This window comes from Ammospiza nelsoni, chromosome 3, assembly GCF_027579445.1.
Source record: "Ammospiza nelsoni isolate bAmmNel1 chromosome 3, bAmmNel1.pri, whole genome shotgun sequence".
Lineage (NCBI taxonomy): Eukaryota > Metazoa > Chordata > Aves > Passeriformes > Passerellidae > Ammospiza > Ammospiza nelsoni.
In genome coordinates, this window is record NC_080635.1 from 83,001,926 (window position 1) to 83,014,320 (window position 12,395).

Genomic DNA, 12,395 nt, shown 5'->3' on the forward strand with positions numbered 1-12,395 from the left:
AATTTTTAATCAGACAGCCTGAGACAACCACTGAGCACTACTTGACAATTAGAATACTAATGAAGTGCACACTGGGTTAGTCTGTTTTTAAAGGACAGGAAACAATGCACTCAAAGATGAGGGATTCTATTTCATTCCAGTCAAGTTTTCACATATTTACCTTCTTCCTTTGTAAGAATTCAGGAAATGTTTGCCTTGTTTTCTTCTTTAAAAATTTCACCCCATGGCTAATTATTTTTCAAATACAGAAAGCACAGAAAGTGATAAGTGGCTTTCTTGTAAAACATTATTCTTCACTGTTTAAGGCACCTTCTTCCATACCTTAAGTGTTTTCTGTTTGTTTGTTTTTATTCTTCCTCTAATGTATTTGCTTCTGTCTACCATTCTGAAACAGTTTGAAGTCTTTGGTGTTCACGCTTTCTATAAATTAGATATTGTATTTGTCCGTAGTGTGCAATTTCACAAAAGATAGTCTGGTTGCAGGAAGAAATAAATTGCCCATGCCTAAAGTGTTTATTTCTTATAAAATTTATAAGCAGCTATCTATAGCAAGGTTGAATATAGTAGACAATGCTTAATGAATTCAAATGAGTTCTGAGACATAAATTAAGTAGCCTAACCATCCATAGTAGCCATGTCATTCTGGCCTCACTGTGAAATGGATGTTTCATTGCCCCTGCTATGTCACATTGTTAAGCAGAACCATGTAATTATACCCTAGCTGGAATGAAGGATTCACACTAGCTCACATTAGGCCCCCCTCTGCCAGTTCCAACTTTAAAAGTTTGCAGAGGCTGTAGGTGACTTATCAGGGATATAATCCTTTTGTGGTGTCATCCTTTCCTGCTGAAATCCGAGCTCCAGTGCTTCCCTGTGGCCTTGAGCCAGGGCTTGGCTCTAGGCACTAGTGGTGAGGCAACAACACTGAGCCCGGGGCAGATGTTTGCCTGCCAGACTTCCTGCATATCCTCTGTTAACAGGAAAGAGTTGAGGAGTGGCCATTAGTGCTAAGAGGAGGGAGACCAGTGTTACCCAAAGGACAGCCACTGGCCTTCCAGCAGCGAGCAGAGCAGAGCGAGCTTTTGGTTTTATCCTGACGTGTTAGGGTTCTTCGTCCTCTTTTCAGTTACCTCTTTGTTCTCCTGTCCTTGCCTCGCAGCAGGAGCTGTCAGTAACCAGCATCTCAGGACTGGGAGGCAAAACTCAGCTCACTGCTGAGCTCTGCAGATCTCTGTTTTACCCCATTCCTTGCTGGTTATTCTCTGCCCTGCATTTGCAGTATCAGTTTGTTCCTTTTCTAGCTGATTCTGCTCCAGATCTGAAAGTTGCTGTGGAGGCAGAGCCAAGTCTATAGTAGGGAACACCATTTCCCAATCTGTTCCATCCCACTAGGGATGGAAATACATTTAACGTGGGACATGTTAGCTTCTTTCATGAGTTGTTCAATGACAGCTGAGGAAGAGTCTGAGGCATGCCTGAAATTCTAATGGCATGAATAAACGTTTGTTGCAATGCCTAGCAAAGAAATTGAAACCCAAATCATCCAGGCCAAACTGGGATATACCAAACCAACAGCTGGTGGTCTGTTAGGAAAGGTTTGTGAATCAGTTGTGAATTTGCTTATGAGACAATGCATAGAGAAGTTTTCAACTTAGAAAGGACTGCTTAATTTTTTTTCTTTTGGACATTGTATCAATATTGTCTCTACTTTACAAAAAGAGCATGTGGGAAAGTTCTGTTCCATATCATCATTCTCATAGTTTTTCCGTAATACCGTGCTGAACTAAAAAATTCTAGTAAATTAAAAGAAGAATTTTGATTTTTTTCCCCACAGGTTTTCTGTAAAACATAAAATTTAGGATGTTCAAAATTGAATGAAAGAGTTGAAATCAAACCTCAAAACTAGATCTATTAAAACAACACAGGTCAATTTGTGTCATACCAGTATGTAAAAACAATCTGGCTTATATTTTTCTGCATTTTTTTCCATTTTAAAAATACAACCTTTATATAAGGACTTATCATGTCTTTTTTATGCATTCCTGATGTCAAGGGGTTGATTTGTTAGGATTTCTCCTTGCATAATTCCCAGGTCCCAGGGCTATAATTGGTTTTACTGTTTCTTTGAAATGCACAAAATGGTCTGTTATTGTGGACCATGAGAATTAGCAGGGAGTACTTTTGTTGTAGATAGTGGTTTTATATTTAAAGAAAAAATGCTTTTTTAACTGTTGGTTTGAATCCAGGAATCCAGGCTGTGTGATAAAACATGCATGTATCAGTAAAACCCCGTTGCATGAGGTGGCCATAAAAGCTTTCTTTCTTTGATTAGATAAATAATGTTACCATTGTTTTTTCATATTCTTCAATATTTTTCCCCAGATGACATTACTTCAGGAATAGGAAATTGTCTGAGCAGTTATTCTATGGTAACAGTATTATTGTGCAGCTGGATATATTCCAAAAGATGGTAACATATTCTGTCTCTCCTCCAATAATTATTTTTCTTCTTTTAATTGTTTAGTATATACAAGAATTGTTTAGTACTTAACACTACACTTAGGGGTATAAGTGTAGTGTTATGTACTAAACAATTCTTGTATATACTAAACAATTAAAAGAAGAAAAATAATTATTGGAGGAGAGACAGAATATGTTACCATCTTTTGGAATATAGAAGCCCTTAGGCATAAATTGGAAATAAAGCTCTACCCCACTTAAACTGCCAGCCCAGGTCAATTAAAACCACTGTGTTCAAAGAAATATTTAATACCTAAGACAAAGTATGAAATTATATGTATAGTTAACTGCCTTTCTGAGATCTTGCTGGGGATATGAATAATAACATTTGAAGGTGGAGTGTAAAGAGTATAGAAAAAATTCTGAGAATCCAGAGCCACCTAGAAGGTGTGGCAGTCCAAGGATGACTGTAGAGGTTTTAATTGTAAACTAGGGCCAGATAAGCAAGAAGCCATACATGTTAATAAAAGATTATAAACAGAAACTCACTGGAATAAGTTCTTAATATTCTGTTCATTGTCTGCAAGTTTCACTCCTCTCAAAAGTTAGCATGTGTGGTCTGTTACATGGTAAAGATGGAACCAGTGTGGAAGAGATGTGGTGTCAGGTGGAGGAAGATGTTGTCATGCAATATTCCAGCTCACCCCTCTATGAGATGACAACTCCTGCTGGGTAGGGATGTGGAATGGGAGCTGCTGTTTGTTTGGAATCAACTGAGCAATTGGGTTTTGAGTTTGAGTCAAGTGGCTCCTGCTAATGTTAAAAGTGCAACTGTTTTATTTGCCAGAAATGGTAAAAGAGTAACTTTGGTACATCACATCATGTGGCGTGTTGGCACGTGCTGCTTTCCTGAGAGGCACAGAGCCCCCAGCTCTTAGAGAGCACTCAGGCTTCAGAGCACTGCTTGCTTGTTTGCCAGTAGGTAATTCTCAGTAGTAAATGAGCAGAGGCTGAATTTACATTAGAAACCGTAGGAGCTGGGAATGATCTCCCTGGCTGCTAGTATTCAAAGCAGGCTTCATTTGGTTTCTTTAGTGAAGGTGTAATAATATACTGAAGTGCTGTTCTGGGAAAAGCAAACCAAAATAACATTTCCTTGTTTTGCAAAGACTGAAGCTAGGACTGTCTTCAGATAGATAACAGAGACTTATCCTTTTTTCCTTCCTAACCTCCCCTGTCTTGACCATCAAAGTTACAGTGAAAGCAATTGCACGTTTGTAACTACTCTGACCACTGTGCTTCTCTATGGGGATTTGTGCTACTCTGTCACTGTAATCTATTTTTCAACCTTGCTGCACTGTATGTATGTGAAAGCTACCTGGCATGTCTGAAAGTGCAGGAGAAGCCAAAGGTCTTGTGGTTTACAGGTGACATTTTGTGTGGCTTCTGTATAGTAAGTACTTACTCAATTGAGATATGTCAAACCAGGAATACTAGTGAGGCAGCATTATTATTCTTATTACCACTATTATTATTATAAATGTCTTGGGACGAATGAAAAAATTAACTTCTGGTCTAAATCGCCATCAATCAATCCTTGTTGCCAAGATGAGTTGTTTGATTGAAGCATCAGTTAAACAGGAAAGCAAGGCACTGGTTGCTAGTTACAGTTCTTGGTTACTAGAGTCAGATCTCTCAGCAAGCAGTACATTTTGCTAGAGACTACAGCTTTTCATAGGAAGATACATATCTGAAGTGCTCATCAGAAGACAGTGAGGAGAAGAATGAAGCCCCCATGATGTAGGGGGAAATGGTCAGTGACCTGCTACATCAGTTTGATATTCATGAGACTATGGGGCTGGATGGGATCCAGCCCAGGGTACTGAGGGAGGTGCAGAAGTGCTCACTGAGCCACTTACCATCATTTATCATCAGCTCTGGCTGGCTGGGGAGGTCCCAGGTGCCTGGAAGGTAGCAAATGTGATCTCCAGTTACAAAAAGACAGAAGGAGGATCTGGGGAATTACAGGTCTGTGAGACTGACCTTGGCCATCCTAAAGGTCTTCTTCCAATCTTAATAATTCTGTGATTCTATAAACCCATTATCTCTTGTTAAAATCATGTAGGCATATTTTGCTTGGAAAAAAAATTGTGTTATGTAAAAGAACAAGCATAAATGAATCATATACATACATGAAAGTAAAGGTTTCTCTAGAAGTCCCAAGCAGACATTGCCTGGAATATGAGTGATTTTATCCAAGAGGAAATGAACAAAATGAGAGGGAGACTTTGTTATATCCCACTTTCTCTATACTCACTTTCAGGCATCACTCATGTTATCTTTTAAACTGATAAACAGACTTGCTCTACTAACCACAGAAGCACAATACACTCAAAAGCTCATTCAAATGCATCTAGGTAAGAAAGGGAAAGAAATTATAACTCAACATAAATATGATCTAAATAATATCACATCTCCTAATCACATCTCTGATGTTGAGTAAAGTTACAGACAGTAGTTTGAGCACTGAACCAACATTCTTTGGATGTTTTGTTGGTTTAAGTTACTTGGCTTACTCCACAGGTAAGTTTTAACATGCAGATTAGGAATGACTGTTTTAGGAGAATGATGAATGTGTAAATAACTAACATCTGAAAAATGCACTTAGATGTTACTCTCATGTGGAAATAAGAATTCCTGGCTAGACATTAAAGATGAGATTAGCAAACTCAACAGGTCCACCTCTTTTTGAGAGAAGCTCCAGTAGGCTCTTGGAAAATGAGAGAAGGTAATTCTTTATTTTTTGGAAAAATGAGCCAGGTTCCTTTATTGGATAGAGTGAAACTGCAAGTTTTGGGCAAGTTGAGCATGGTTTCAATGCAGTCAAGTCTTGCATCCACAGATGGATGCACAGAAATGTAGCCACTGTGTTTCCAGTGGCTGAGGCCACTGTTAATAGGTGCCAAGCACAGGCAAGCACGATCTGTTTCCAGGAAAAGAAGTGCAGTAATTGGAAACAATTAAGAGAGCATAGACTGAATACAAAATAAGTTGAATAGTTAGACTCCTTCTGCTGTTAGATTAGTTTAATATTGCTGTGAGACCTGGAGAGAGCATATTCAGCCCAATAAAATTCTCCTTGAGTGCTTGGGAGTTAAAGCTACATCACTTGACATCTTTAGTTTGCTTCTTCCTTCTGACCCTAAATGCAACCAGGAGTAAATATGGGGAAATTTGGAAGCTAGCTTGTTTCCTGTTACCCCAGTGCAGATAAATAATAGCTTTCCCTCATGGCCCTGTTTTTCACCAGACATAGGAAGAGTGAGGAGCTAAGACTACTTCTGTCCTGTCATCAGAATCCAGTAAACTAACTCGAAGAAACCTGTTCCTTGGCCTCAGAGGGAAGCTCAGAGAAGACCTCAATTAAGTGCAGTGTTAGCAATTTCAATTAGCAGCATTAAAGTAAAAAAATAGATTCAAGTAGAAGATAGGGATTTAAAATAAAATCTTGAGTTCTGTAAACAAGCATGCTTAATAAAAAATGTTAATGTGTAAAAGCTGTATAGCTACATTTTTGGAATTACTCAACACTGTAGACTACACCTCTTGATCAAAAGGGCATCATACAGCACCATTTGAAGACTTCTTCTTGTTTGTTGTGGGTTTTGTTTACACTTTAGTTCAATAGGTATTTTTTTTCCCATTTTCAATCATGTCAGATTTATATAATTATGGGAAAGAGCCAGACTTTTTCTAATGTATATTATTATTTCACTACCCTTCTGGTAGCAGTTATTTGTCAATTTTAGTCTGAAAAATGACTAGGAGAAATAGTTCCCAGGTTATTTATTAACTGTTTATAAGCCACTCTCTAATCACATGTCTATGTTAATCCTAACACATCTATATCAAAGACTGATTTCCAGATTACTGTCTAAGGATAATTTGCAGTATGAAGGATTTTGGTTTGGTTGGTTGGGGCAGGGTTTGGTTTTTAAATTGTTTGGTTATTTGGTGAAGTTAATCACAGAACAGGTGACGTTGGAAGGGACCACAGTGGTTCATCTGTCCAACCTCCCTGCTCAAGCTGGGTCATCCTAGAGCTCATGGCACAGGATTGCAACCAGATGGTTCTTGAATTTTTCCAGTGAGGGAGGAGCTCCACAACCTCTCTGGGCAATCTATTCCAGTGCTCAGGTACCCAGAGTAAAGAATTTCTTCATTGTATTCTGATGAAGCTTCCTGGGCATCAGTTTCTGCCTCTTGCCCTAGGCTCGACACCACACCTGGCTCCATTCTCCTGACACTCTCCCTACAGTGAAACGGTATCTGAATGTGTTTCAGGATTGTCAATAATATGTAACATTCGCTAAAGCCAACAATTACTGTGAATGAAAAGCCTTTTGCGACCAAAAGCATGTTATAACCACTTCTCTATTTAAATAAGTTGAATAAGCGATTTCATAATTGTGACTTTGATAAGAGATTGCCTTGCCTTTGACAAGAGATTTTATAATAATAATAATTTTATATATGACTTAGGCTATGGGAAAAAAATCCAGTTGTCCTCTTTTTAAAATCAAAATAGAGAATTACCAGAGAAAATTTAGTTGTCATCAGCAAAACATAAGGCAAAACATTTGGTGTCTAATGATAGGGTTTTCAGAAGGAGGCTTGCTACTCAGATCGTTTGTGGGAGGGAAAACCAGTATGAGAGTAAGTGTGTATTTGTGAAAGGGCATGTCTAGTCTGATACATTATAAGTAACATGAGCAATTAGGAGCAATAGCAATTCTTTTACCTTAGAATTCTTCTGCTCTTCAGCAGATGCTTTTGGTAGTGGGTGAATAATGGAGTGTAATTGTTTTTGGAATCTCTGTCTGGAGACTTCACCTGTCATGTCTTCTCTGTAATTCATTTTCCATCTTCCTTTCTATTATTATCTTACACTATTTCGAGCTGCCATGGTATTGCTTGCTTGTGATGCACTCAGCATGGGTGCCACAATGCATAATGGTGTACTGAACTTCCACATACATGTTTGTGTGTGTGTGTGTATATATAGGATATACACCAGAAATTTAATTGGATATATACCACAAATTTATGTGACAGAAGTTTTGGAGCTTAACAAGGAATGTTATTGTATCATCCTGATACTTGGGAATTATTTCACAACAATTTTAATGAAGTAAGGAAGCTTTGCTGGAGCATCTCATCATTGCCTCCAAATTCCTTTGGCTTTGAAACATTCCAAGGATTGAAGCTAGTGGTTTTTCTATTGAGTCTGTTCAGTTCTTATTTTGTGTTTTCACTTGTAAAGTGAATAAAGCACCTATATATTTATAAGCTACACTACCATGGCCCTCAGCAAACATTGCAGTTGATTAAAACATTGGTCAGAGAGCAGTTTTATCTGATTCCATCAGCACCCAGAGGTTATGAACCTCAGCTTATTAGGGCTGTATTAGTGATGTGATTAATGATATAATACTTCTTCCTTCCAGTTTTTCTCTGGAGGTTGACTTCTATAGCAACAGGTCATCATTGGGGAAAATTCTCGGGTAAAGTCTAATAATGATCCCATTTTATGGCTGGAAACTTTGAATCATGTTGGAGATTTATACTTAGCAGTAAGAACCAAACCCTTACTAGGAAACATATTATTGGTAAGGAAAAAATGGATGGGGGATAAATTCTGCTAAAAGATCAAAACTAAAATGTGTCTCCTGGTTTATTTTTTAAGGTGTTTTTTTCCCCCCCTACTTTTGCTGTCAAAGATGCCACCAATGTTTTACCATATTTGGGACTACCACATCCATAAACTCATTTAGATCAAGAAATGTTACATCAGTGTCTGTTGTACAAAAAATTGTGTTTATACAAAGGAAATTTAGGTATTTGATAGGATGTCCTTAAGAAAGGAGAGAGCCATTTATTGTTTTGGAAATCTGCCTTGAAAGAGACTTGGAGAAGCCATCCTAGTGCCCAGGCAGAATCAGATTGTCAGTTCTATTTTGTAGATCATCAGTGATGGAAAACCCATAGCTACCCTTGACAATCTATTCCAATATTTCATTATTAGTTTCAATTGAGTAATTTTCCTAAAATCTATGCTGGATCTTTCTGGTTGGTATTTGAGCCCATTATTACTTGTTCTGTCCATCACTGGTATGGAGAACAGATTCTTTCCTTCTTGTTCCTCTTTTGTGCCTCAGGTTTTCTACCTCTGATAGTTCTTGTTGATCTTCTGTTGAACATCTCCTGTGTGTTCATTTCCTTAAATATCTAAAATCATTGTGCAGTGTTATTATTGTGATTCAGAGATCAGAAATAGCCCCCAGGTGTCACCCTCCACTTCTTTTCGTTAGTAACAGATTACTAACTAGCTTTTTTTTAATCTTATCTTGAGTAAACACTGTTTCTTCAGCTTGTTAAAACCTGTTTGAATCTTTTACCAGTCCTCCAACATACTTGCAATCCCTGTTGTTGTCAGCAATGTTTTCTTCTATCTATCATCTAGATTGTTAAGAGAAATGCTGAAAAAAGATTAGACCCTGGACAGACCCTCTGAAGCACCATACAATGCATCTTTCTATTTGACAGTGAAACATTGGTCCTCTGTGGTACAGTTATCTAATTTCTGTTTTCAGATTTCATTGTGACTTGCGGAAGTCAAGATGAATGACAATCACTCCTCTTCTTTTAAAAAGGCCTTTTAGCCACAACACAGGAAGAAATTGGATTGTTTTGTCAGTTCATTCTTAACAAATTCATATTGATTGCCATTTATGTCTGTGTTATCATATAGCTGCACACAATTGCTTCATGCAGAAATGTTCTTGAGTATGAGGTTCAGTTTGACTTGTCTGTGGTTTCTCAGCTCCTCTTTCCTTCTGTTCTAAGCACAGATATGAGACCTCACAGAGTTACTATCAGTCCTCATGTCAGTTCAACTATTTTTAATGTATTTTCGCTGATACTTGTCAGGCCAATTAAATCTGAAAAAATGTAATTAAAAATCTGTGTTCTTATTTGAGCTCTGACTGTTGTTGCTGTTAATTCAGCTTGACACCTATAAAATCTCGTTCATATAGACGAATGCAAGAAAAGCTCTGTGGCTCTCTCTGCATCTTCTCTGCATTCTCTCTGAACCATTGGCTAATGTAGTCTTTCTAGTTGTAGAACCTGATTGATTTGTTCACAGCTTACTGCCTAGATACTTTGTGTTTAATGGCTCGCATAATTATTGTGGTTGCTTGAACTTGGAATTATATGAAATTTCTGGAGAAGGATATTTGGTCCTTTCCTAAGAGCATGCTTAGGAGAGACATGTTTCTGGAAGGTAGACTGCGGCATCTTGGTTTTGAAACAGGTCAAATGAGGAGAGAGAAGCTTAGGAGACAGGCAGATGATAGGCACAGGGGTCATAAGGAGGCTGGAGTATTCATACACCTAGGAAGGGCAAAGTGGCTGCTGGATTCAAACAAGACTGAAAAGGAAAAATGTAAAGATGTGGCAGGGAGAAAGGAACTTAATTTTCAAAGCTTTTTTGTATCTATCTCATTTGACCAGTCTGAGACTTTCCTCTTGAAAAAAAGAAATATACTGTTCTACTTCATGTTTAGATAATGCAAGTTCTTTGGTGTTTTGGAGTACTCACTTTAAGGGCAGGCTATTGGCAGATTGGCCTCAGAAGTTTGCCTGACCTGATCTCTGCTCAGCTGTGATCATAGGGTTCCTTTGTTTCTTGTAGTCATGTTCTGTTTCTTGACCTCTTTGCCTGTGCTCCAGCTGTTTGTGCCATTCTTTTATGCTCTTCTTTAGTGATCTGACCTAGTTGGTAAGCTCCTTTCCTTTGTTTGAGGTCAATGAGGAAGTCATGATTTAGCAAGGCTAATCTCTTACAACACTTCTGTCCTTTTACATGGAAATGGGCAGAATTTTTTTGTCCTCAGTTATTAGTTCTCTCTCATGCTGTCAACTCTATTTTACTTTTTTTTGGTGCATTGAGAATGGCATTAATGCCTGATTTCAAGAATGAGAGGTCAGATATGTCCATAGGGTTCAGTTCCACCTTTCTGTAGGACAGAGTACTTGCTCTTAAACTCGTGGCTTCTGGTTGTAACATTGCCTTTCACATAGTAGTAGCAACCAGCTTCTTCTCTGTGAGTTGTTGGGTCAGTCTTTATGGCTGGGTGCTGTTCTGTTTAGCTGTTCAAGTGACTTCTTGTAGTGACTTTTGTGTCCTTTGGCATCCTCCTCATCACAGATACACCACTGAGTTATTTTTCAGCTCTCCTTCTTGCTTTATACCAACAGGTATCATCGAATCAAACATCTCCTTCCCAGCCTTGACTGGAGCACAAATGTAGATGTCTCTTCTTTCAAGTACAGCTTAGAACTATGGGCAAGATATTAATATTCCTACCTGAGCATGGCTCACAGCTGCAGGTAAACACAGAACTGAGAGAGGGCTAAAGTGGTCTGCTCCTCTGTGTATTATAGCATTTAATGACTTCTCCTTGTATCCCCTTTAGACATGCTTCCATTTGTTGTCAAACACATCACACTATGGAAGCATTAATAAGTTAGTGTTAGTTGCAAACTGATGAATTTACCATTTTCTTCTCTGCAAAACACGTAGTGAGGTATGCCAAATTCTACCTGTGGGCATTTTCAAGAAGATTTTGGAAAAGAAGATCTGACTGTATCAATGAGGAAAGACATAGAAGACTTTCACTTAAAATTATGTATAATTAGACTATTATCTTCTACATATTCATGTATGATCTTGGAGGAGAAATTTCATTTCTTTTTGAAAATGCTTTGGCTTCACTGTTGTGATAAATATTATTTGGTAAATTACCAAATAATTTAGAGAGTACTTAAGGTAATCTAAAGCAAATTGTCATGGTTTAGGCTTGGCACAGAGCCAGTGCCTCCATGAGAATACCCTCTCCCTGGTGTCTGCTGTGAGATGTGACCAGGAATAAGCAAAGCAGGCTCCAGCTTAGAAATAAAGAAAACTTTATTAACTAAACTACAAGAAAAGAAAAAAAAAAAAGGGGGGGGGGGAAAAAATGAAAACCTTACAAAAAGCACTCTCCTCATCCGCCCCACGAAAATTTCCCAATGCAATACATTCCCCCAAATCACCACCTCTCAGTCCGGCACCACCCTTTAGAATACTCAATCTCCAGTCCATGAAGAGGAGAGGAGTCCTTCTTGCACCATAGGCTTCCCCTGGAAACACGCTGAAACCTCGTGTGCTTCCGTGTCAGTCGGCACCGCCCGGAAAGTCCTTTGCCATCGTGACACCTCCCTTCCATGCCCAGTGCTCTCACCACTGTGCATGGACCAGAGCTGCTCCTAGGGTTGTCTTTCATAGATGCTTTGTCTCACTCCAAAAAAGGCACAGTCTCTCCTTCGGGACATCTGTCCCCCCCATTTTTGCACCCCCTGGGGCCGAGGGGTCCCCACACTGAACCCTCCCGGTTCTGAGGCACTGCCTCCCCCTAAATGCAGTCTCTTGTGTCAAAGGAATAAAAATGGTTCAGTCTATGGCCACACAAGAAAAGTCCAGCCAAAAGGCCACTCCGTCATCTCTCCCCCCACTCAGCCAGTCTTCTCCACTTCCCTCGGGCCTAGTCCTTGTTATCTCATCTCTTATCTCCCTTCTTATTCAGCTCCAGGAGGATCAGCATTTTGCAAGGTCTCAATCATGTAAGAAAAGGGTTAAAAATTTCAGTCTCTGCCTGTCCCAGAGCTGCAGCACTCCCACGCTGCTCTGGCCGGGCACTCCCCCCCCTTCTCCTGGGCCAGCGCTGCCGCTATGGAATTCAGACGCCGGCTCTCCCTCTCTCTCTCCTGGGGTGGGGGGGCTGCCCGATGTCTCTTGGGGATCTTCCACCCTTCCATCCTTGGGCTGGGCC